Raw genomic sequence first — 6,000 nt, 5'->3', positions numbered from 1 at the left:
ATATCTAAGAGGGGGGTTGGGGGGAGGCACAGAAGGGGGAGTTCTGAATCTTAGATCTGCCTTCAAGTTACCGAGAGAGAGCAGCTCACCTCCCAGGAAGGCCTGGCAGCCTCAGCAGGGGACCAAAGGGGGTCACGGCTCCCTTGCAGCCTAAAGACAAAACCGAATGCTCGGAAATTCCTTGGCAGCAGGCTCCACTGTCTGAGCAAATGAATTGTGCCACAGATGAATACCACGTTCCCCCGGGCACTGGCAGTCAACAGTGAGAAGAAAATGAACTTTCTTTTCTACATGCCATTTAATTTCAATATCTCATTTAATTTAAATTGGAGTGACTACACTGAACTGTGGTTTGCTGAGGGTGGGGGTCGGGTGGAAGGAAGCAGCTCTGCCGCTTCTTTCTTTAGTATAAACTCTGTAATCTTGACTCATTAAAAAAAAACCCAGGAGTGTTTACGACTTTTGCTATACGAAAGTAACGATACAGTTTTTAAAGTTCAGGAAAAGAGGTATAGGAAAGTGCTTGCCACACTGCTGGGCACACAGGTGATGTTAAATATCGATGAGAAGTCAAATGGCAAGTACGAAAAGAGAGGGCCCTCCCCAAGCCTCTGGAGGCAGCAGGGACCGGGCTGCTCTCCCTCCAAGTCCTGCGAGGGAGCCCCTGCAAGGCTCCCGGCAGCCCCCCTCCTACCTCTAGAAGAGATCAGTGGCCGCCTGGCATCTCAGCCCCTGGAGAGTCGCTCGCTCGCTCGTCTGGGGTGGCCATCTGGGCTGTGGCTGCTCCCTGTCCCCTGCTGGCCTGACTCTCTCCTGAGTCTGCCCATTTGGACTAAATGCCTGCCCTTTGCAGAGAAGGGAAATTATCTTTAAGCTCAAGCCTTCCAATGGCCCCCGTGGCTTTCGAAGCTTACTCTGTGCCATTAATCCCTGGCTCATTCCCCCAGTTCTGGCCTTGAGGATAGAGCAACGGACCAACTGGAGCCCATGCAGAGGACGGAAACCACGTGGTAAAGGGAATCAAACCATGACAGGAGAGGAAGGAGGAAGGACGTGACCATTTCCAAAGGCTCTCCTGGGACTCCTGTGGGGCCGCAGTGGGGGAGTTTCAGGAAATGGTTTATATATAGCAGAAGGGGAAGTTTCTGGCAGTCAGAACTGGGGTGAGCTGCCTCAAGACCCTTGAGTTCCCCGAGTGGGGGTGTGTCAGGCATATGCCACCACACCTGGTTTATGGGGAGGGTTGACCTGGTGACTCTGAGAGCCTGGGAGGACTGTTTCCAGGCTCCAGGGTCATTTTGCACAGACTCCCCTGATGAACAGGCGGCCTGTGGCCTGGGGAGGAAAAGCAGACCGCTGTCCCCTGCAGCAGGACTGGTGCCCTCGTAATGGTGGTGGGACTGGGTATTGTGCTCAAATGAAGCCCACGCGAGATGGCAGGCAAGCAGCCCCAGAGCAAGAGAGCAACTCTGATCCTGGCCTGGGGACTTCAAACTGCAACAGGCCAGACAGGCAGCCGCAGGTGAGCGCGTGGATAGTTTGGGTAGAGAGCTACGAGGTCTTCCCACAGGGCCCAGCGCTGTGGTGGGAGGTGAGACCAGCCGGGCAGAGACTGGGATTTCCAGCAAGCAGACAAGAACCAAGTCAGCCATGGCAAGGGCGCCTGCTCAGACCTGTGAAGAGCACCGAATCCACTCATTCACAGCATTTCTGGAAGGGGAGACGAGGCTCACCAAGGCAGGGGGTATACGGCCTCCTTTCTCAGCACGTTCCCCCGGCTGCCACTTAGCTCCGGAGCCTTTTGGGGTTCAAATGAAAGCATCACTAAAAGGCTCAACTCTGACCCCCTCACAAGTAAAGAATGTGGTTGGAATTAAAGCTGGCAGTGGACCCTGGAAGGCACAGGAAGTGGTGTTGGGCACAGGAGGTTGTGGGCTGGCCGAGTCCTACCCCCACCCCATGCCTAGACACCATCTCCGAGTGGGAGAAGCAGAGGCCTTTGGCTTCTGCAGCCTGGGTAAGATCAGACTAGAGAGGAGCGAACTCTGGGTTCTCCCCACTGAGAGCCTGTGTGAGGACCGTATTCACCCCAGGGCACTCTGCCACTGTTGTGGGACAACCTTAGTGACTTTTTCTTCCTAGAGTGTCTTTAGGCCGACCTTGGCCTCTACCCATTGACCACCACCAAGCCACAGCAGATATTCACCCATTCTGTTGTAGATGACAGGAGCTGGAGGCAGATTGGAACCAGGGCTCCTGCAGTAATTGAGGGAGTCCCAAGGCGCAGCTGGAAGGCAGGAGGGGAATGGTCGTGGTGGCATTTTCCCAGACTTGTCCTGACTTCTAGAATTGTCACCACATGCATCAAAGCGCCCAGGACAGTCCCAGTGCCAGCCCAGCTCAGCTGCTCCTCTCATCCTCTGCTTAGGGTGGAAAGGGTGCAGGTGAAGGCAGCCTGTCACATGGACAGGTACGGCCTGACAGGACCATCTGACTCTAACCTCAGCCTCTTCCATCCTCAGCTGGGAGTCTAAGTCCGTCCCAGGAGCCCTGCCCCAGCAGCTTGGGGCTGAGTATTGAATATCACTGTAGGCCCAGTCAACCCCAGCTCAGCTTGTGATTGTGTGTACTTCCCGGGCACCCTGAAGGGAGGAGGGCCTGCAGTTTGGGGGTTTTGCATCCTGCCCTCTGGGTTGGTAGGTGGCTTCACCTTTTCTTTAGTTGACTGGGTAGGCTTTCCCTGCCCTGGCGCAATGGCAGGTTTTGGCTGAGGAAGGCTAAGTATGCCACCACAAAACCATGGTTCTCCTGGCCCTGCGAGCGGTGGGGGCGGTTGATGTCAAGTCTCATCTCTCTGAGGGGTGGAGAGGCGAGCTGTGATGCAGTGGGATCCAACCAGTTGTCAGCCTGAGGTGCTCCTTCCTCAGTGACTCAGCAAACTGGCTACTGACAGCTGAACTGTCTAGGGTGCTGGGGAGGTCTTGCCCCAGCTGACAGCTCCCTGTGGAGAGGGGACAATAAATGACAAGATTTATTCAGCTCCAGGCTTAGCTAGTGACCCTCAATCTCCTATCCAAATCAACCCAAAGACAATGAAGCAGACAGCCAAGCTTGCTAGAAGGATATTTCCAAGTCCTTTCCCTGTGGTCTCCTCTGGAGAATCTGGGGTGGGGCTGAGGGTCTGTTTGTGACAGGTGCCCCCGAGGTGGTTCAGTAAGCGGGACCCAGCAAAGGCAGTTTCACAGGAGATACTAGGCAAGGTGGGAAGTGGGTGGGCGAGGGAGGGAGGGTATGCTCTTAAATCCCCAGTGTTCTCTTATTACAGGGAGCCTCTTGGTCATCAGCAGAGATGAGGGACATCTGTGCATAGGACCACTTCCTTTTCCTGACTCACTGTAAAAATTTTGTCCCTTCCTAAATGCCCCTTCCTCTGCTCCATGGAGCCTGTGCAGGTAGCACTCACACATACTTCCTCCATGCCAGACATGGGACACTCAGCCTGGTGTGTCCATCTCTGTGCCTCTACTGTCCCAAACACAGGGCTAAGTAATGGAGGGGCAGTGAGTCAGCTGGGTTAGAGGTTGCAGAGATGAGGGTGGGGAACCAGTTCCCAGCACCCAACTCCCAATCTTCCTGCAGGCTCAGGAAGGAATGGGGTCCACAGAAGAATGACCTAGGCCGTGCCCTGATGGGGCTTGTCTCAATGGTGGGTATCTTGGAAAACACATTTGGGAAGGGAGCCAGAAAAATACCGAGCTGAATCTTAACGTCCTTGGGGCCCTGGGCTTCTCCCCATCTATTTGCTCCACTAGTCCCCCAACCAAAACACACTCTCCTCCTTTCTGCTGCTGGCCTGCCTCAGTTTCCCTCTGCCCAGATGTGAATGGTAGCTTGGTGTGTGGCTGCATCTGGGGGTGCATGAGCTCACACTGATAACCACTCTCATACATCCCTCCAGGATAATCCCATAATGCTTGGATGCACAGCACCTTCCTCCCCAGGGCTCCAGCTGTGAAGAGCCTGCTATAAAAGCACCCCGGGTCTCTGTGGAGTTTGAGGACTGCCTCTTAGCCCAGAAGTAATTTGGCAGAGAGCTTACCTGACCTCAGGGCAGCCATTTTATCAGCAGGATCTACAAATGGTTTTTGAGCTCCTCAGAAGGCAGGCAGTGAGTAAATCCCAGGAATTATAGGTGATTAGCAGAACAATTCCACTCCAGGTCTAGCTCTGAGCTGCAGGGCAGGACCAGGTAGAGGCCTGATGGTAGAGGCCGCAGGCCACATCGATAGTAATATTCCTGAAAGAGTACAGGGGGAATCGTCCTAAGTAGGCTAGGAGAAACCCACAGCTAAGATCCTCAAAGCCAAAATTGTTAGTATTTGCCTAGCTAGATATGAAAGCTGTTTGAAAAATGCCCTGCCCAGCCATAGCCGGTTTGGCTCAGTGCATAGAGCATTGGCCTGTGAACTGAAGAGTCCTGGGTTTGATTCCAGTCAAGGGCACATGACGGGGTTGTGGGCTTAATCTAGTAGGGGGCGTGCAGGAGGCAGCCGATCAATGATTCTCTCATCATTGATGTTTCTCTTTTCCCTATCCAGTTTCTTAGAGTTATGGAGGCTGCTTTTTCTTTGGCTGTATTCTGACAATGTGTGAGTCAAGTGTGTGACATTGTCCCCGGGTATCCAGGACACTTGGAATGTGCACATGCAGGGAATTCTGCTTCTTGACATTTTCTTCCCATTAAAAAACGGACTCTCACCCAGCCAGTGTGGCTCGGTGGTTGAGCATTGACTCATGAACCAGGAGGTCATGATTCCATTCAGTAAGGGCACATACCGAAGTTTCTGAGCTCGATCCCCAGTAGAGGGCATGCAGGAGGCAGCTGATCAATGATTCTCTCTCACCATTGATGTTTCTCTCTCTCTGAATTCAGTAAAAACATTAAAATAAACAAAAAACGAACTCTCGGGTTTTCAATTTGCTTCTTTTTTATAACATTAGTTGAGCACATTTTCATATGCTTATTGGCCATTTGGGTGTCTTCTGTTGGGAGGTGCCTGATCAATTTATTTTTAAATTGACCTGTAATTTAAAATATATTTTGATAGATATTTTGGGTAGATTTTTTTTTTTAGGTATTGTGATTTTAATGTAGTACAATTTGTTTGTGTCTTGTTTAAAAATCTTTGCCAAGCCCTGGTTGGTTTGGCTCAGTGGATAGAGCATCAGCCCGTGGACTGAAAGGTCCCATGTTCGATTCGGGTCAAGGGCACATGCCCGTGTTGTGGGATCAATCCCCAGTGCAGGGATGATTCTCTATCATCATTGATGTTTCTATTTTTCTCTCCCTTCCTCTCTGAAATCAATAAAAAAATTTGCCAAGCCCAATGTCATGAATACATTCTCCTGTTATTTTCTGGAAGCTCTCTCATTTTACTCTTCATATTTAGGCCAATAACCCATAAAATACCATTAATCATTATCAAAATGTCTAAAATTAAAAAGACTAATAACTAAGTGTTGGGTGAAGATACGGAGAAATTGGAGCTCTCACACACTGTGGGGTAGGGTTTTCAACTGAGAATATATTCTAAAAAATTGAACAGACACTCCTCAACAGGTTCATATATACATAAGACCCTAAAAGAATTGTGTACCTATGTGCATGAAAAAGCACATGCAAGAATGTTAACTATAGCAATATTGGTATCAGCCTTCCCAACTGAGTACAAAAGTCAGGAGACTTTGGCTAGAAATAAATGGTTTTATTCAAGTTCTTAGGCTTTGTTAATCAAAAACACAAGTAGGTAATATCCAGAGTGTTCTGAAGAAAAACTGAGAGTTCTTATAGTAAAAAGTATGCTCTTAAGAAGAATCAGTCCCACATGTTTTTAAAAAAATGTATTTTTATTGATTTCAGAGAGGAAGGGAGAAACATCATTGATGAGAAAGAATCATTAATCAGCTGCCTCCTACTGGGGATCAAGCCCACAACTTGGG

The sequence above is a fragment of the Myotis yumanensis genome, unplaced genomic scaffold (assembly GCF_028538775.1).
Source record: "Myotis yumanensis isolate MYYU_CA2020_CCGP unplaced genomic scaffold, mMyoYum1.0.hap1 SCAF_18, whole genome shotgun sequence".
In the NCBI taxonomy this organism is placed as follows: Eukaryota; Metazoa; Chordata; class Mammalia; order Chiroptera; family Vespertilionidae; genus Myotis; species Myotis yumanensis.
The sequence above is the reverse complement of the archived record's forward strand: the minus strand, read 5'-3'. Positions refer to the sequence as shown.